The sequence below is a fragment of the Myotis myotis genome, unplaced genomic scaffold (genome assembly GCF_014108235.1).
Source record: "Myotis myotis isolate mMyoMyo1 unplaced genomic scaffold, mMyoMyo1.p scaffold_m19_p_7, whole genome shotgun sequence".
NCBI classification, from domain to species: domain Eukaryota; kingdom Metazoa; phylum Chordata; class Mammalia; order Chiroptera; family Vespertilionidae; genus Myotis; species Myotis myotis.
Window position 1 is genome coordinate 33085506 of NW_023416379.1, and position 20789 is coordinate 33106294.

The 20789-nt window shown below is 40.3% G+C and overlaps 1 protein-coding gene across 7 annotated transcripts in view; it reads left to right on the plus strand.

The window, feature by feature from the left end:
- Window positions 1-20789, plus strand: part of FRK (fyn related Src family tyrosine kinase) — a 315749-nt gene that overhangs the window by 103623 nt on the left and 191337 nt on the right. For 3 of the 7 annotated variants that reach the window (XR_004968927.1, XM_036317934.1, XM_036317933.1), the window contains one exon: window positions 5728-5759. The gene's annotated coding sequence lies outside the window, so the exon portion shown is untranslated. The other 4 variants (XR_004968926.1, XR_004968928.1, XR_004968929.1 and 1 more) reach the window with 4 other exon arrangements.

Below are 20789 nucleotides of genomic sequence, written 5' to 3' on the forward strand. Positions count from 1 at the left end.
CTTCAGTACCCGATTTTCTGATTTCTCTACTATTTTATGCACATGGAGCATTCAGAAATTTCATGTGTATCGTTGACATCAACTATAAGTTAGGTGAACATATTAGTTGTAGGGGGGAAACCTTGTTAATTTAGAAATCTGTTAATATTTGGAAAATTTAATTACTATATTTACAAACTGATTATGCACATGTGACTAAGAACACATTTATAAAAATGAGAACTGACTCACTCTTCCTGTACCCACAATGTTGTTTATAACAAGGAAGGGTGTTGTGTGTGTGTGTGTGATTATCAAGATTTTATTTTCTCTAGTCAGCAGCCCTTTTGCTAACTTGAATGCTGTGTTCAACTGTGAAAAATATATATAAGGGAATTAAATCCATTCATGTAATATATGTTAATTGAACCATTATTATGTGAAAATCCTGTCTTAAGAGCTATGTGGACTAGAATAATATGATATGCCTCCCCCCCTAAAGCAACTTAGAATCTACTAGAGTCAAAATGAAGCATATCAAAGTTCATCTGAAATGTTACTGGTGAATAGTGGGAGGAGGCATTAGAGGAACCTAGGTGCCCAGATAGGTAGAAACCATTGATTAATTGATTCAGTACTTGGATTGAACACTTTGAAATGGAGTTTGAATTTCTTTCCCGTTAGCCCAAAGCTGCAATCTGGTTCAGTGCTTAATCTTTACTTATGCCTCTTAGCATTAAGAAACAGCCAATATTTATCTGAAATTAAGGATTGAGAAATCAATGTTTTAAAAATGTGCATAGTAACCAATCTCTTAGGGTATTTATTTGCTTTCAGAATCACTTCTATTTCAGTCAATGCAAAAGCTCTAGGATTTATTATCCTTTCTCAAGATCTATTTCCTTTTCCCCAACATAACATGTTCTTGTGGCTGCATTACTTAGTCTAGAGTAATACCCCAGGAGTTCCAGGAACACGGTCTGGGGTGGCTTTTGTTTCTCTCTGCACCTCAGGATAGTCAGAGGACAGGAGAAGGAGCTTGGTATTTCAAATCCTTTAGAACTAATTGGGGTGGCCTTGTGCACCTTGGTTTTAGTTCTCCTTTGAGGTCTTTCCATCAATTTAATGTATGTATATGCCTCTAAGTTTTTCTCATTGTCTAAAATAATCACTATTGGAATGCGTGCGTGCATGCACACACACACACACACACACACACACACACACACACACACCCTTCCCAAAGACCAACATTAGCTTTCATAGGCAATACAGCTTAAACTAATGGGTCTCAAATTGAAATGTGTGCTGAGGCAAGCCAGAAAAATCAAGTGAATGTTGGGGATTGTGACAACCTCTACCCATCTCCATCCTTTTGTTACTCCATGGGAAGGAGTTTCCAGTGTTGCCATACAAATTAAATGATGCCAAGAAAAGTCAGAAATCCATATTTAAAAAAATAAAAATAAATAAACTTTAAGTACTGTGATGGTTAATTTTATGTGTCAACTTCACTGGGTCGTGGGGTGCCCAGACAATTGGTTAAACATTAACCTGAGTGTGTTTTTAAGAGTATTTTTGAATACTCAGACATTTGAATCAGTAGACTGAGTAAGGCAGACTGCCCTCCTTAATGTGGGTGGGCCCCATCCAATCAGTTGACAACCTGAAAAGAACGAAAATACTGAGTAAGAGGAATTCTTTTTGCCTGATGGTTGAGCTGAGACATTTATCTTCTCAAGCCTTTGGATTTGAACTAAAAAACGGGCTTTTCTTGGGTCTCAAACCTGTTGGCTCTCAGACTGAAACCTACACTATGGGCTATTCTGCTTTTCAGGCCTTTAAACTGGACTGGAACTGCACCATTGGCTCTCTTGGGTCTCCATTGTCTTCATTATTGTGTGAACATCAATTCTTTTCTCCTCTCTCTCTCTTTTCCATCTCTTGAGAGAGAGAGAGAGAGAGAGAGAGAGAGAGAGAGAGATCCTTCATGACATGCCTAAAGGTCAGTTCCATCATTTCATACTTTACATTAAATATCCATAAGAGAACAGATAAAACGTTTTCCTAGCTGCTTCATACTTTTCAAAGTTCATTGTATTTCACAATAAAAATATGATTTTTCAAATTAAAATGTAGAGCAGTGTCAGTGCCCTTTCTTTATCCTGCCTCCCCTTTAGTGATCATTCTAGGGCCTCTGGCAATATGAATCACTCAGTTACCAGGCCATGCATTTCTCAGTGATTGCTCCCTTAGCTTCATAAACTCCATGCCCAGGCCTATTGGGACTGGTATATTTTTAGACCAGAGGCCTTTTTCTCCTCAGTTCCCTTAATAGGTGTCATTGGGAAGTTGGGGGTGGTAGTTTTATGATTCCAGTTAAGTAAAGAGACTTTATTTTTAAACAAACCAAACAATATACATTAAAAGGGTTGTTGATCGTCAAGCTAGTTTCTTGTAAAAAAAAATCTATGCTACTCAAATAATATTTTTATTTTTATCATTTTTTTAATATATTTTATTGATTTTTTACAGAGAGGAAGGGAGAGGGATAGAGAGTTAGAAACATCAATGAGAGAGAAACATCGATCAGCCGCCTCCTGCACACCCCCTACTGGGGATGTGCCCGCAACCCAGGTACATGCCCTTGACCGGAATCGAACCTGGGACCTTTCAGTCCGCAGTCCGATGCTCTAGCCACTGAGCCAAACCGGTTTCGGCAATATTCTTATTTTTTTTAGAATTGCTCTCTAAAACAATTTTGCAAGGTAATATTTTTACAATGTAAATTAGTTACTCTCTCTTTTTTTTTAAATCACTGAAAGCATGATTAGCAAATTAAAATACCCACCTTTACAAATAACTTTGGTTTAAAATATGAATTTAAATATTCCATTCAAGAACGAAAGATTTGCTATGACTAAAATTAAACAGAATAGACAGATTGCTAAAATATTTTAGGCAATGGCCATACATCGGAACAAATGCATATTATGAAACAATGACGATTCTGAAGGGCTCATGTGGTGTGGCTTTGGTGTATTTGTTTAGAAAAGCCTTGTTAACTTCAAAGAAGGGTCACAAACTCATTGAATGGCACAGGTTGGGAGTAAGACAACGGGAACTGTGGTGAGAATAAGAATGAGGCTCTGTCAGGAGCAGGCAGCTGCTATTCAGCAACAGCAAGATGTTGTCAGGGGAGCTTTTGAGGCCCATGTGGACAAATTGCTGATAACTCAACATCAGTAAAGAATGCAAATTGTACATTGGAGAAGTTTACCTGTGAAAGGAAGAAAATAAATTAGGATGTTAGCACGGTCCAGGGAATTGTCTTTAAGGTGGATGTAAGGGGGGAGGAGATAATTCTGAAGTTAGGATATGAATAACATGAGTGGAGCAGGAACAGAGAGGATGTGGAGAAGACAGGACTGAGTAACATGGAACCAGGAAACCAGGAAGAAGGAAAAGTTGTAGAAATGAGGAAGGGAAATCTTATCCTTTGGGAAAGAGATTTATTGTGATAAAGTGAGATCAATTATTTGGATAAAAATAGAAAACACTCATCAAATTTGTGCATGCTACCAATCTGGGAGGAGTAGCTAATATGATTGATAATGGAATTAAGATTCAAGAAGTCATGTTGGAATGTGGGGATGATTAACTGAAACAAACAGAATGAAGTTAGTGGTGATGGATACAAAATTTTTCTTTTATACAAAGATAAATCATTTAAAGTACAGATGGAAGAAAAATGACTTAATACAATTTCATGTGGAAAAGATTAGCATCTCTTACTTGATAAAAAGCTTATGTATTAATGATGCCAGGACATATGAAATCTCTAAAATTGGGGCAGAGAGACTAGTCCATAATTGGAGCATTAATTAAACTATGATACATTCTCAAAATTGGGAAAGATTTTCAGGAGATATGGGATGTCCCAAAAATGTATAAACACACTTTGAATAGTTATAAAGGCAGTGTTTATTAAAATACATTTTATTTTCAACATTGAACTATCAGCTGTTAAAGTGTATATACATTTTTTGGGACACCCTTGTATTATTAAGCAAAAAAATGAAGTACACATACTATACATAGAATTCTACCTTTTATTTATGAAATGGAAGAAACAAGGAAATAATAAATATATAATCAGATTTATTTTTATTTATACATACAAATTCCAAAATAATAAAGAAGAATAAAAAGATGTGGGTATTCATATCAGGCAGATTGGAGATGGAATAGACCGGGGCAGGGTATGAATGAAGTTTCTTAAAGTTTATTTGACCATGTGAATGTATTACCAAATTAAAAACATATTTTTTTAGAAATGAGACTGGTGAGATGGGTGGTTGAAATTTACAGCAGAGAAGATAAGATCCAGGGACACTCTCATAATTATGTTCTTCTTAACAATAGAGTTTGCATTTAATTTATGTGTTCTTTTCATAATATCTTTAATAATTGTCACATAGAATACTATCCATAGAATATTTGCTTATCAAATGAACAAATTAATGAATACAGGAATGATATGACATGAACTGATATCTCATCAAATGTACTAATGACTCTTATGTCAAAAGGAATTAGCCCTGTTTCAGTTCTCTGTGATCAAAGTAGAATGAATGAATGAATGAATGAATGAATGAATGAATGAATGACAGATGCAAAAAGGGAAAGAAAGTTTGTTCTTTCAACTAGTATTTTAAAAAGATTATTTTGTAGCAGGTACTGGGATTATCAAGTAGAATTAGACAGGCTTAAACTTTCAAGACGTTCACAGTTTTGAATCAGGGTGTCAGGCACAGAGATAATCATAATATAATGGAACGGTCACACGACTAGAGGCCAAAATAGGAAGTTTGGAGAATGCTGGACAAACCTAGGATGAAGGTGTATGTGTAGATTTGAGTGGCCATAGCTTTTTCCTGGAGAATGGCCTATCTGAGCTAAATCTGAAAATAAAGAAGGGAAAGGAATGGGGGGAAGAAGGACTAATCCAAAGTGAGGGAGGGCAAGAGCAGAGCAGAGACTCAGGCGAGAGTAGATGTTGTGAGGAACATCAAGCGTATCCTCTAGGTGGCAGCATTGAGGTCAGAGCAGCACTGCAACCCTGAGCTCAGTATCAGATGTTTCCAGCAGGCTGCCTGATCTGAAGAGGAAATGGGCCTTTCACATTCCAGCCCAGGCTGGCTGCCTGACTATGGCACATCGCTGTGGAGAATAAAAGGGAATGCAGACTTAGACTCTATATACATAAGGAAAAAAACATTTAATTTAAAATACCAGAGTCCCTCCCCCGCCCATTTGCAATTTCACTTTCCATTGTTTCTGTTACCCACAATCAACCAAAGACTGAAAATATTAAATAGAAACTTCCAGAAATAAACAATTCATAGGTTCTAAATTATGTGCCATTCTGAGTAGTGTGATAAAATCTCATGGTCTCGGGATTTCCCTGGCCCAACCTAGGACTTGAGTCAGCGTATCCACGCTGCAAAAGTTCCTGCCCATTCATTACCAGCTTGGTGATCAGATCTACTGTACTGTCGTGTTCTGTTAGTGCTTGTGTCAAGTCACCCTTATTTTACTTGATAATGGCCCCAAAGCGCAAGAGTAGTGATGTTGGCAGTTCCAATTCGCCAAAGAGAAGCAGTAAAGTGCTTTTTATGTGTCATAAAGTCCATAGTAGCTTAATACTACTATGTCCTAAAGCCTGTCATTGATCTCTTCACATAGGTGTTGCATCTCACAGCATCACAGGACCAAGGGTGAGTACAGTATCATAAGATCAATATACTGTTGTAATTGTTTTATTTTATTATTAGTCGTTGTTGTTAATCTCTTACTGTGCCTAATTTCTAAATTAAACTTTATCATAGGTATGTATGGTATAGGAAAAAGCATAGTATGTAAAGGGTTTGTTACTATCTGAGGTTTCAGACATCCACCAGGAGTCTTGGAACAAATCCTCTGTGGATAAGCGGGGAGGAGGGGGGCTACTGTAGAACTTAGTCTTTTAAAAGAACCACATTCCAGGGAAAACGGAGGGTGGAGACCATTGCATCTGAGTTCCCTGGCTCATCAAAACTGCAGGTTTTCTTTCATACAAGCACGACTTAAGATCACTTCCCATAGCCTGCTGGTTAGCAGTGCAGGGAGGCGCCTTACTCAGGAAAAGGAGAGGAGAACTCAGGATACAAAGCATAAGGAAGGTGGACTTGAAGTGAGTAAACTTGAAAAAGGCCATATGCCAAGGGTGTGATCACATACATTTAAAAAGGGCCTTGCAATCAGGAAGCAACTATCATTTTGTTGATGCCTGGACTTTCTCAAAGGACAATTATATAGAGCCGTCTTCTTATGGGGAGGGGGAACTTTTATTTGATTCAGTAAGAAAGTGAAAAGAAGGAATCTAAGCACAGTGTAATTGTAAGGGGTAAACTCACAGTCGTGTGTGATCTTTACAATCTTGAGTTCAGTAACATGTTAAAACCTGACTTAGGGCTGTTCTAGCCTCATTTCACCTCTATAGAAAGAATCCCTGAGAGGAAGGAGGGTCTTGTTTGCCTTTTCTCTCCAGGACTTCATTCAGGTGCTTGCTACCTAGTAGGGACATTAATTAAGTTCTTTTTGTGAACAAATGAGGTAGAGGATTACCAATAATCTTTTATATTTATACCAATAAATGATAGTTTTTTCTGTTAACTAGCTTCTATGAATCTTTTAATAGACACACACACACACAACACACACACACACACACACACACACACACACACACACACACACACACACACCCCTTTTACAGACGCAAAGCTGAGGGGCAGTGAGATTCAGTAAATAACTTCCCCGAGAACACATAGCTAGTCAATAACGCAACACACAAGACTTTCTAACTCACTAGCTCATGATCATGGACTACTGTACTGAGAGCTTTATTTGGCTTCTTCTATTATTCATTCTCTTTCTACCTATTTTATTTTTAAAAGCTGCACTGAGGAAACAAGGTAGGTTTTCCCCCTTTAAATTAAGCCCCAAGGTCCTTGTGCTTGTTAAGAAGGGATCTCAGGGTAGCAGCCTGCATTTCCCATGGGAAGCCCAGGTCTGCTTTAGAGATTTGTTCTATAATTTGGAGACCTGGTTGAAGCTGACAGGGTAGTGAAAAGGGTACAATCAACTTCTTGACATGAAAAGAAAGACCGTGAAGAGGTCAACTCCCCAGAACCCCTGGATGCCAACTGTGGGACAGAGCTAACAACTTCCAGAGGGAGTTGGGGCCGGCCTTTCCGCTCCAGATGGCTCCTTGCAGGATGGAGAGCCCAACAGTGGGGGGTGTGGAAGTGGCTGTCCTGGAGGCAGGAACAAGCCACAACAATGAGGGTCCCTTCCGATACCAACTGGGGCACACCATCCCTAAAAAGAAGGATCCAAACTACTGTCAGCTCACAGTGGGATGCTGTCTCTCACACTGCTCTGCTGGGCTCACACAGGCACTCCTTTGATGTGAAGAATTGTGAATACAATAAACACAGTCTTGCATATGTTCATTCTTTGGCAAAAGTGTGTATACCGATCGCTAGCATTCTAAGGTGTGTCATGATAGTTAAACACTCAAGGTGAATGCTTTTTTTTTTTTTACATTATAAGAGAAGCTCCAACACGGTGCACACAGGGTACTGTATTAATGAGCTGCCAAAAATGTAATTTAACCAATTTTGGCTGTTTTCCTATTATGTATGTTATTTTGTCCACATTTTACCTAAGGGATCATGCTTATAAATTCTGCAGTAACACTGTAGCCATCATTTCTTGAACTTCTCATACAAAGAAGGAAAAACAAATATAAAACCCACAAAGTTGGTTTTACTTCACAAGCTACCATCGTCTGTTATCTATCTTCCTTCTACACAGAAAACTTAAGAGAAACGTATTACTTTTCGAGAACATTTACTTTAGTTTATCTAAGATTATAATTATGGTAACATTCTGTTTTATCTTTTGTTGTATTACTAACCTCAAAGACCTTATACAATTGCTAAGACATAACATATTCAAAAGCCGCTATTTGACTTATCATTTCATTATTGCTAATTTGTCAAAATGCTATAACATTATATTCTGTTAAAAGAGTTTTTAACACAAGTTATTTGCTCAATGAAATAACTTGTCCTACTTTAGAGCTAAACTCTTTCCTCAGGGTGGTTGAGTGACTTGCAGGTTGGCAGGTGTAGGGGGGACTATCAGCTCCACAGGCCCCAGACTCTTAGTCTATGGCTTTAATCATTGTGTTATCTTGTTTCTCCGAGGGGGGAATCTAGTTCCCTTACTAGGAACCCCTATAAGGCCACTTTCCTCCCTATTTACGACTGCTCCCTCTACAGCAAGCATGTCAAACTCATGGCCTGCAGGCCACATGCCTCATTTATTTGACCCCTGTTGTTAGCCTTTGAGTTTGACATGCTTGCTGTACAGCGATTTAAAACAGGAGGAGAAGAGGAATGAAATAATCTAGTGGAGGTGGGAATAGATGAGCACCTGAAGGGGCTGGTCCTTGACCGATTTCTTCTTCTTGGGAATATCCCTCTGGTGGCTCTGTGAGCTGCAAGCACCGTTTCTCTCAGAGTTGGCTCCTCTGCCTCCTCTAGAAGAAATGAGAAGTGTCAGGAGAAGCCGAGAGGCCAAACAACCCACCTCCTGAAGGAAGTGGGGGTGTGACAAGAAAACTTCATTCACTCCTCCAGAAAGTCCTCCTTGTAGCTAGAAATGACATAGGAAACAATCCTGAATGAAAACCATGGTCTATTGGTATCTGTAATTTGTAAGCAATTCTATTTATGTATCCTTATGAAAGAGAAGAGAAAACATGAAAAATAAGTAAGTCCACATCAAGTCTAAGTAAGTTAAATAATTTTGGATTCTTAATGAGTAATTTAAGGAAGGCAAAGCTATTTGAAGTCAATATCAGTGACATTTTTGAAGTTGATTTCTATTTAACAATCATATCTCCCATGAATCTATCTTGATGTCACTCTCAGAAAAGTGTACTAAAATGGAGGAGCCATGAATCTAATTGAGTTGATCAATTTTATGGTTTTTTTTTAAACTAAATGAGCTTATAAAAAACTTCAAAAAAGAAAATTAAAATGTTCTCTGTAGAATGTTAGCATTTAGTATCATATTTGTTACTAATTTATAATTTGCTTCCTCCTTTGGCTTACCTTTCATATTTGTACACGAAGAATTTGAAGAATCGTATTATGCCTCATTGCTCATTTTTATGCCGTTGTGGCAAAATATTTGTCTGCAAAATTGTTTCAGCACGTCTTGAAGTTTTTTTGTTTTTGTTTTTCAACAAATGCCCCCATTTTGTATTTTATAGGCATTATTCTATTGGAAGATATTCTAGCATTAATAAAACTTTTCTTGAAAAAAGTATAATATGGTTGGGTTTGTATATAGTTATATGAAAATGGGCCTAGGGACCCCTGAATTTGTACTCAGAGCACTGTGGTATGTTTACCACAACCAATATGCTATCATTAAAGATGGGGACTTTTTAGAACTTCAGTGCCTACAACCAGAGACATGATTCTGGCTTCTAGGGGTGATCATTTGGTGGAAGACATGTTCTCTGGCAGGCGGTCCTTTGCCAGGATCCTTCATGATGGCTCCCATGCCAGCAACACTAACCCTGCCTACAAGCCAGTGCTAGGGAAAATCCTTATTAGGAAAAGGAATGATCATTTTTTACCAGCTGAGGAAACGAATACTTTTTATCCTTTATCCCCCTCTACCCATTATGGATAAACATGTTAAACCACTGTGTACAAAGGACATGAGCTCAACTGTTTGCTAGAGGCACGCGTTCCATACTGAGCATTGGTTAGGTGACGGGGCATCTTTCTTTCTTGAGAAAGTAAAGGGAGATAAAAAGCACTAGGCGCTTCTGATCCTGCCTGTTCCTATTCTAGCGAACAATCAAGTTTACTTCATTTCAGCATCTGGCTTTACCTTTTCATGTTTTCTTCTGTTTTCAGTGAGAGCTGGTGTGCAGACCAGCCATAGTGCTTGCTTGTTCTTTTTAAATCGGAACAAATGTCTGCATTCCCACCAACAGGCTTGTGTATTTTTACCCTTTCTCTTCCGAATGATCTGTCAAAACTCAGAAAGTCGTGTGAATGTTTTATGGTCAGACTATCCCAGCTACTTCGGGAATGGCTGCACCACTTCACTCATTCACGATGCGTTTCCGCTCTACTTTTGCCGGAGTCTGTAGCGTTTCCGCAGTGAAAACCCAGACACCAATAGAGCTTCCGGCAGCATAGCGATCTCTAGAGCTTTGTCCACTTCTAATCCTGCATTTCCCCCCTTTACATGAAAAAGTCAATCAATTTCCGTTTTCCAGTGCGAGTGGGAACCATCAATCCCTTCTCACACGGAGGCTAGGTTTCAAGTTCATGTCATGGTTCAACTTTCACACTTGTTTTTACCTATCGGGTTTATTGACCTTGTTTATAATTAGCAACTTATTTTATATTAACTTGTTTATTAAGGATCCCACTCATAAACATCTTATTTCTTTACCTTGATAAAAATGTGCTGGCTAACAAGAGAGTGCATACTTCCTCTGTCAGTTTACCATAATCGTATACAATCTGCACGTTAAAGACTCAAGTATTTAAGTTTCTAAATATCATCATGAACAAAATTTGCCTCCGTTTAAATGTGATGGGGTGGAAAGAAGGAAGGGTTGCCAGCCAAGAGGCCTTGAATTGTGTCTCATTTTTGCCCCTGCCCTTTTTTGAAATGATAGTCAAGGATTTCATTCTTCATCTACAGGGCAAAAATCCTAATGCTGTCTGACATCTCACCGGATCTGTGTGAGGATAAAAGGGGATGCAGGGTGTAAGTGTCTCATAAACAGAAGCTCTTTGCCGGATCCTCACAGACTGTAAATGACTCTCGAGCTCTTGCACATTGTGGCCTCTGCATCAGCCTTTCCAGGCCCTCGTGCTCTGAGTCAGCAGAAGTCTACGTGGCAGTGCCTTGTGAGAAGCAACTCAACCCCGTGACCCTGGAAGTGCTAACACACCTCCCAAGCAAGGAAGCTCAGCAGGGCAGGTGCAGTTCGGTGCAATCTTGTGTCAGAAAGTGTGAAAAGGATTATGTAAGAGAAAACCAAAGGATGCCCTACACCGAGGCCTTGTCATCTTTTTCTAAACTTTCTCATTCTGAGGCAGTAAAAAGCATATAAATTTTTTGAAGAACCTTAAATTTATAGATCTTTCGGTAAATATTTTTTTAAAATAAAAAGGCATATGCTTTTATTTTTATTTTATTTTATTTCCCCCACCCCCACTGATTTTTAGACAGAGTGGAAGGGAGCGAAGAGGGGGAGAGAGAGAAACATCGATGTGAGAGAGACACTTCTATGGGTTGTCTCCCACTTGTGTCCTGACTGGGGCTGGGGATCAAACCTGCAAATGAGGTAAATGCCCTTGACCAGGAATTGAACCCTTGACTCTCTGGTCTTTGGGCTGATGCTCCAACCACTAAGCAAAACAGGCCAGGGCTACACTTTTCTTTAGGTATAACTTTCCAGGGCAGATTCACTTCTATGCATAATTTAAAGCCTTGGGGTTTATAAAACAAAAATCTAGCATTTACCAACAGGAGCATGTTTTCCATGTTGAAAATGGATATTTGAAATTTTCCTTTACATATTATTTTTATATGTGGCACTAACTATATTGGAACCACTGTATATACTTGATTATCTTATAATTTATTTAATTGATCTGAATCTAAATGGTTTGTATATAACAGTGTCAGAGATTTCCCTGCTTTATTTCTTGCATTCTATTTTCTCCTTTACCAAATGGGTTATTGCTTTGATGTAGCGGTGGTAATTAGTGAAGATCTAACTTACATACGTCTTGTGTTTGCTTGCAGTCTGTTTATATTATGGTCACTTCTGGGCTTATCTCTCCTTTGATGCAAGAGACTCAATCATGTTTTCCTAAAACACTTAATTACTTGAACATAGTAGTTGCTCAATAAATACCCATGGAAGGAATGAATTACTAACTGTACTATGTACTGTCCTGAAGACTGATTTTTCTAAATGATTTTTATAATATTTTCCTCTTAGCTATTTACTGTGACATAGCTTAAACAGTCCCAGCTCCTGGGCCTGCTCAGTGTGAATTCATGAAGCAAGTGATTTCATGTCTGTGGGTGTCAGCGTCCTCACCTGTAAAATGAAGATGCTGATATAGGAAATTACCATGTTTCCATAAAGTGATCCCTTTGTCTTTATCATCACTCAACTCAGTGCCAGATGCCTGCTTTGTATGCTGTTATTACTACATGGAATCTCTCACGTACATCAGCGTGCACACACAGTCATGTAGAATTAATGATATTCTCATTCTACCTGTATATAATTTCCCTAGGATTTCCTTATACTTCCAAAGTAGAAATTAGGTGGAAGCAGGACGTGTGTGTGTGTGTGTGTGTGTGTGCGCGCGCGCGCGCGCGTGCACGCATGTGTGTGCATATACTAATGGAAACATGTTTCTAAAAATAGCACTCGTTATCTGTAGGTGGACTGATTGTTCTTATTTAACTGAAGAAAAGGAAATCAGTTCATTGCACCAGCGAAGGATGATTTGCAGAGTTCTGGAGAACTCTCCAACCATCTTCAAGTTAGGGTGCTGAGACATGGGAGACCCACAGTATCTTGGAGAAGATAGTTGCAGAGAATAGGGAGGGAACCTATCTACATCTTGGGCAGAATATATTCTTCAAAATATGTGATGCAAACAACAAGGAGATGACTTTTATTAGCTTAACCTAAATAGTGGTACTAAGCAGGTGCAAGTGCCATAACTTTAACATTTCTGTAATGGAATATATAAGATTGCCGACAGAGTTTATTATTTCTCACTGATGGTAGTTTGCTGCTCATGGCGTCCATGGTGATGTCGTACAGCACACGCTCCCGCTCACAGTGTGGTGGGAGGGAAGCATCCCCGGCAGCCGTGGCAGGATGCTTAGCCTGCAGTGTGAGTGCCAAGGCTCCGTGCTGCAGGGTTCCAGCTGTTCACGCTCAATCCTGGTCTTGGTTCAGGAAGGACCACCCCTCATCTGCTGCTTGCAGGAAAAAAAGAACTGCTTACCATTGCTTAACGTAAAATAACCTATTTGGTTTTCTACACTGTGATTTATTGAAGAAGCAAGCAAACAAGAGACTCTGCCTTTCCAGAGGGAAATAAAGTGAATAGAGTTAGCAATTGAGATAACTGTTATAATTTTAAAAAAAAACAAAAACAAAAAAACACCTCGATGAAGAATATCAATGGTCAGAGTTATAGAAAGTAGGTTATAAATATTGGGTATCGAGGACTGCTAGGAATATAATTGTGACATCTCCCTCTTGAAGGAGGCTGGGCACTGAGAAACGTGTAGGCTTTTGGCAGAAAGTCGCTGGCTCAGTCACTGTGTGGTTTGGTCCCAGCTGCAGGTTGATTGATGGCACCGCATTGGAGAGCATCTTAGGGGAGCTGTTTACCCCCGTCTTCCATCTGGAGCTGCTGGGATATAGTTCACTGTGATGATGGCTACTGAATGAGCTGCACTGGCAGGACCTCCGCGACAAGGAAGGATGGTGGCTGGGGAGCCAGGCTAGAATCAAAGGATGTCAGGGAAATGAATGGAGCGAAGCACAAAACAGCCAACTCTTCTCAAACAGGATGGGGAGGCAGTTCAGAAAGAAAGATGGTGCACAGCTTCTAAAATGACAAAACAGGGAAATACTATGTTCCTTTGTTCTTTCACTTACAGAGGTTGCTTTCTAGAGATTTAGTTCTGATCAAGGAAACATGCTACTTATAATTGAAATATAATGACTTTGCTACATCTACCTATTGTGTAAAATACATTTGACCACATTAGATTATAACCTCTTTTAGGGAAGGCATCCAATATTTATTTGGGCACATTAACAACCAATATAGGAAGTGCATACTTGATCCATAGCTTCCCTAGGAACCTGCAATTATTATGTATTAGGAAAATGACAAGAGGCAAGAGATATCTATTTATATCATCTCTCTCTCTCTCTCTCTTATCTCTATCTATCTCTATCTCTATCTCTATCTATCTCTATCTCTATCATCTCTATCTCTCTCCCAGGCGGTGGGCGCGGTCGCGGGCGCGGGCTCGGGCGCGTGCGCGGGCGCGGGCGCGGGCGGCTGGGCGGGCGCGTGCTGGGCTCGTGCGCAGGCGGTTGAGATCGCGAGCAGCGAGCGTGACCGCTAGCCGCTGATCGCGACAGCTTACCGATATGCGGTCGCCCTAGCCAGAGCTAATGCATATCCGTATCGAGGGCTGACCGAGCGAAGGCAGTTTCATCTAATTCATATCCATGATCCATATCCATCTCCATATCCATAGTCCGTATCCTTCTAATCCACATCCATACCCATATCCATATCCATATCCATATCCATATCCATATCCATATCCATATCTATATCTATGCTTATCTATATCCAGCGGCCACCAACCAGTGGCCTATGGACCACTGGTCGTCTGTGATGTCCTAAAGGTTGGTGACCGCTGGTTTAAGGAAACCTTTGGAGCAGCGGTTGCCAACCAGTGGTCTGCAGACAACTGGTGGTCCATGAGGTCTGAAAGGTTGGCGACTGCTCTCTATCTCTATCTATCTATCTATCTATCTATCTATCTATCTATCTATCTATCTATCTCTATCTCTATATATCTCTATCTATATCTATAATCTATTTCTATCTATATACATATTAATATATATATACACATATTAATATATATATACATATTAATATATATATACATATATATATATATATATATATATATATATATATATATATATACATATATATATATAAAACCCTAAGAGACCAGACGACCAGATGACCGGCTGGTAGCTATGACATGCACTAACCACCAGGGGCAGACACTCAACACAGGAGCTGCCCCCTGGTGGTCAGTGCACTCCCACAGCAGGAGCACTGCTCAGCTGAACAACGGGTGCCAGATGCTGGGCTCACTGCTGGAGAGTGGAGCTGTGGCAGCACGAGCCTCTCCCATGAATACTCCCCCTGCACACCCCTATTCCCCGACAAGCTGGCAGATAAGGCTGGGCTGCGGTGGTGCAGAGTTCCATTGATCCCCACAGGCCAGGCCGAGGGACCCCACCAGTGCACGAATCTGTGCACCTGGCCTCTAGTTATCTATATATGTAAAAGCCTAAGTGACCGCTCGACTGTTCAACCATTCCACCGGTAGCTATGACGTGCACTGATCACCAGGGGGCAGACGCTCAATGCATAGGCATGAAAACATGGAACAGACTGATGAATCTCAGAGGGACGAGGGGGTGGGTGGGTGGGAAGAGATTAACCAAAGATCTTATATGCATACTAGTGGCCTGATGCATGTACAGGTTTGTGCACCAGTGAGGTCCCTTGGCCTGGCCTGAGGGCATTGGGCTAAAACCAGCAGTCCGATATCCCCCAAAGGGTCCCAGATTGTGAGAGGGTGCAGGCCAGGCCAAGGGAGCCCTCCGGTGCACAAATCTGTGCACCAGGCTTCTAGTATATGTATATGTGTACATATACAAAATGGTTATATAATGTATAAAATTATATATAATATATAAAGTTATATATAATATATATTTTTAGTTTTTCCTATTTTATGGGAGATAGTACAGAAAAGCACCTGCAAGTGATGAACACTTGTAAGCACACAATCTGCCAACCACACATGTAGCCAGTGTAAGCCCTCAGTATCGCAGGGGTGGTGGGAGGCTGCTGTAGAAAGGGGAGCATGTCTGGGAATGAAGCCAGCAGGAGAGTGTCTAAACAATCTCTGTGGAAGGGAGTTGTGAGCAGAGCTTGAAAGGGGGAAGAGATGTTATTTTCTGTTTTGTATTGGGGGCGGGTTTCTTCTGCTGCCTATGCATTATCAGTTTGGTACTCTAGTTTTGCACTGTGTTATTATAAACTTTTATTTTTTTTAAAACAATAAAATCCAGTTCCTAAACTATGCTGATAGTTACAGAGCATGGCATATAAATATCCCAGAGATGAAAAAAAAGAAAAAAAAGCACAACTTTTAAGAAGATTGGCTGCTTAGGCTAGGTCCTTAGTTGGGTTAGAATTGGGCAGTTTGGTTGGTGGAATAAACTCTGTGAGCCTTACTTGTAATTTGATAGATGAAATTATTGCAGCAATCAGGTGCAAATGATAGTTAAGGAAGGTGCATGGCATTCCTCAGGATTGTTTAGGGAAAGGAAATATAAAGGAGGGAGAAGTGAAGTAGCAAGAACTCAGCTAAAGTATTTACACACCTTGGTTCTAATGCAAGTGAGGAAAAGACCCACCTGAGATAATATATATGTACTAGAGGCCCAATGCATGGAATTTGTGCAAGGGCCTTGGCCCCTCCCACCACTGACACAGAGTGGGGCCTCTGCCACCTCTGTCTCGGCCCCCACCTGCTGCAGCTTTGTCCAGAAGGAAGGACGTCTGGTCTAATTAGCATATTACACTTTTATTATTGTTGATTATTATTATAGATGTTATCACACTCTTTTCTGAAAGTCTTGTTCATTTTGCTATATGGAGTTTACAGATTGATTCCATGATTCTCACTACCCAAGTTATGCAATGTATTATCACTTGCTCCCTATTCTTGCACAAAGTTAATTTAATACTGTATTTTTTTGCAATAAAATACATTCTTAAAACTATGCTGATTAGGTAAAAAGAAGGTCTTATTTTGCTAGCACAATTGCACTGTGTATTCTTTTGCTTTATAGGCAATATTTTTTAAGGCTTGCACTGATAAGACACTAAGATTCTCATTAACTGAAGCAAGTGCAAACAAGCTTGAAATAATTAACACCTGAAAATCAGTAGAAGGTACCAACTAGGCTCCCAATTTGTGTCCATTGCTTTGTATTTGCTTGCTCTTTCTTTAATCTCTCCACCATAATACCATGATGCAGAAATGAAAGTTGATTAAATAACTTGCCTGAGGCTATATAGTTAATGCCAGGGTGAGCAGAGATTTGCACTCGGCTCTCTGTGGAAGCCCATCCTCTTCCCATTACTCAAATATGCTTGAGTTCTTCCTATGCTTGATTATTTAAACCTTGAGTTCTCAGTTCTTTGACATTCTCCTAGATTCTTGTTAGCTACCTACCCCAGGGAAAGTGAAAGAAGGTAGAATATAAAATTTATCAATCTTGTTACTTAGTATAGCTTTTGTAAAAGTTTTGCTGATGAGGACATTGAAACAAATGCCTAAAATTAGAAGTGTGATTAATAATTATAATTTTTATTTTTAAAATCTCTGATGTAGAGAATTGTGACTTGAAAGCAGGAGACATTATGTAAAACCCATGCATTTAAAGTTACCAGGTTAAGGAAGAGGGTTTTTTTATTCTTCCTTAGGCTCTCATAGAGTGTGACGGATACTATTTTATTAGCTACAAGTATTGCTTGGTATAATAAACATTTTAAAGCATTACAATGTGTTAGTTGACTAAAATGTGTGTTTTTTAAAGAGTTATTTTTTAGATAAGCTGCTGTTTTAATTTACTATTAACTTCTGAAATGTTATGGAAAATTATTTTCTGAAAAAAATTCTGGAAGCGTTTTAATTTGGGGTCTATTTAGTATATTTGAGTCACATGTTGTGGGTGGAATTGTGTACCCCCAAATATGTTAATGTCATAAATCCCAGGACCTGTGAATGTCACTTTATTCGGAAACAGGGTTATTGCACATGGAATACACTAAGATGAGGTCACACTGGATTATGGTGGGTCCCCATCCAATGATTGTTGTCCTTATAAGAAAAGGGAAATTTGAACACAGACTCAAAGTGACTCACATGGGAGAATGCCATGTGAGGATAGAGGAAGAGATTAGCATGCTATGTCTACAAGCCAAGAAACACTAAGGATTACTAGCAATTACCAGAATCTAGGAGAGAAGCATGGAACAGATACACCCTGAGAGCCAACAGTGGCACCCACGCATGTTGACACCTTGTGTTTTTTTTTTTTTTTTTTGGGGGGGGGGTAGAAGAAGACATTATTCCAGCCTAAAAGATCTTTGCAAAGAAAATATGAATTACTTCAAAGGTTCCTGGGAATACAATTGAATTATTGTGTTATTCTTAGTTCAGTGTTTACTATTTTTCACAAGGCAGAAGCAGTGGTCTTTCTCTCTAAAAGTATTTGTCCTTCACAAAGCATAATATAGTGAGATAACTGGAAGATAGATGGATTTTCCTTCTGTTCATCACAGAGCCTCCAAATTCAAAACTCAGCGTTGTTAAGACTGATCAGATTTCTCTTGAACCTCATCTATACAAGTGGCGAGATTTCTTAGGGAAGAACCATCCAAGATCTCAAAATCTAGGCTGGCTGTTACACATTCAGTTTTCTCCTAGTTGATGACATAGCCAACAACTGAACAATGGAAGGAAAAGTCATTTTTTTAAAAAAAATTCAAGAATAATTGGCATAGAGCGTTGTATTAGTTTCAAGTGTATAACATAACAAATCAATATTTTAATATATTGCAAAGTAATCACCACAATAAGCTTAGTTAACATCCATCAGCATATATAATTACAGAATATTTCTTTCTGTATAAAATTGAATTTATTGGGTGACATCCTATCCAATAAAAGAGAAACATGGTAATTAGCGTACGACCGCTACCCTTCCCATTGGCTAGTCAGGGCAATATGCAAATTAACTGCCAACCAAGATGGCGGCTGGCAGCCAGGCAGCTTGAAACTAACATGAGGCTTGCTTGCTTCAGTGACGGAGGAAACCAACGTTCCCCGCCTGCCTTGCTGGCCTCTGAGCCTACAGTTTGAAACATTGTAACAAATATACAAGCTAAACAAAACCCCAGAAACTTGCTTTCAGCGAGCCGGGATCTCAGAGCTGGAGTTATACATTGTTTCAATTATAGAACCCAAACAAACCAGATACCTGCTTTCAGTAGCGGAGGCCTCAGAGCTGGAGCCAGAGCTAAAGCTGGCCCAGAATAAAAAGAAAAGAAAAAAGAAAAAAAGGAGCAGTTGGGAGCTTCAGTCACCCACCAGCCTGAAAACAGCCCTCAGCCCCTCACACAGACTGGCCAAGCACCCCAGTGGGGACCCCCACCCTGACAAGGGTGTGACCAGCTGCAAACAGCCATCATCCCCTCACCCAGGCTGGCCAGGAACCCCAGTGGGGACCCCCACCCTGATCCAGAACACCCTTCAGGGCAAACCAGCTGGCCCCCACCCGTGCACCAGGCCTCTATCCTATATAGTAAAAGGGTAATATGCCTCCCAGCACCGGCATCAGCGGAGCCGAGAGGCCTCCCGGCACCGGGATCTGCATGACAGGGGGCATCGCCCAAACCCCCTGATTGCCCTGTGGCTTGTGTGTGACAGGGGGCGGGGCCACAACCTCCCTATCCGCCCTGCTCTGTTCGTGACAGGGGAAGGCGCCCCAACCTCCTGATCAGCCCTGCGGCTCTGTGTGTGACAGGGTGTGACGCCCCAATCCCCCCACCCCACGGGCCCTGCTCTGTGTGTGATGAGGTAGAGCCATAGCCTCCCCATCGGCCCTGCCCTGAGTGTGACAGTGGCGGCTCCCCAACCCCCTGATCTGCCCTGCTCTGTGTGTGACAGGGGGCGGTGCCCCAACTCCCCTATCGGCCCTACTCCAAGCCTGACCAGGGACTGCACCTAGGGATTGGGCCTGCCCTCTGCCACCCGGGAGCAGGCCTAAGCCAGCAGGGCGTTATCTCCCGAGGGGTCCCAGACTGCGAGAGGGCACAGGCCAGGCTGAGAGACCCCCCCTTCCCCCCGAGTGCACAAATTTTTGTGCACCAGGCCTCTAGTTGGTTAATAAAATTATATAGGTTTTAGGTATACAATTCTATAAATACATCATCTGTATATTGTATTGTATGTTCACTACTCCAAGTCAAATCTCCTTCCATCACCATTTACCACACCCCCTGTAATCTCTCATAACTCCCCCACCCCCTTTCCCTCTGGTAATCACCATACTATTGTCTGTGTTTATGAGTTTGCCTTGTTTTTGTTTTGTTTTGTTTTTTGCTTAATCCCTTCATATTTTTTACCCAGCTCTCCAACCCCCTCCCCTCTGAGAACTGTCTGTTCTTTGTATCTATGAGTCTGTTTCTATTTTGTTAGTTTATTTTGTTCATTAGATTCCACATATAAGTGAAACTATATAATACTGGTATTTCTCTAACTGGCTTATTTTACTTAGCATGATACTCTCCAGGTCCATCCATGCTGTTGCAAAAGGTAAGATTTCCTTTTGTATGGCCAAATAGTATTCCATTGTATAAAAATGTACCACATCTTTTATATTTACTCATCTACTGATGGGCACTTGGGCTGCTTCCAAGTCTTGACTGTTGTAAATAGTGCTGCAATAAACATACAGGTACATGTATTCATTTGAATTAGTGTTTTGGGTTTCTTGGGATATGTTCCCAGAAGTGGAATTGCTGGGACATAAGGCAGTTCCATTTTTAACTTTTTTGAAGTAACTCCATACTTCTTTCCATAGTGGCTGCACCAATCTACATTCCCAACAAAAGTTCACTAGGGTTCCCTTTTTTCTACATCCTTGCCAATACTTGTTGACTGTTGACTTAGTGATGATAGCCATCTAACAGGTGTGAGGTGATATC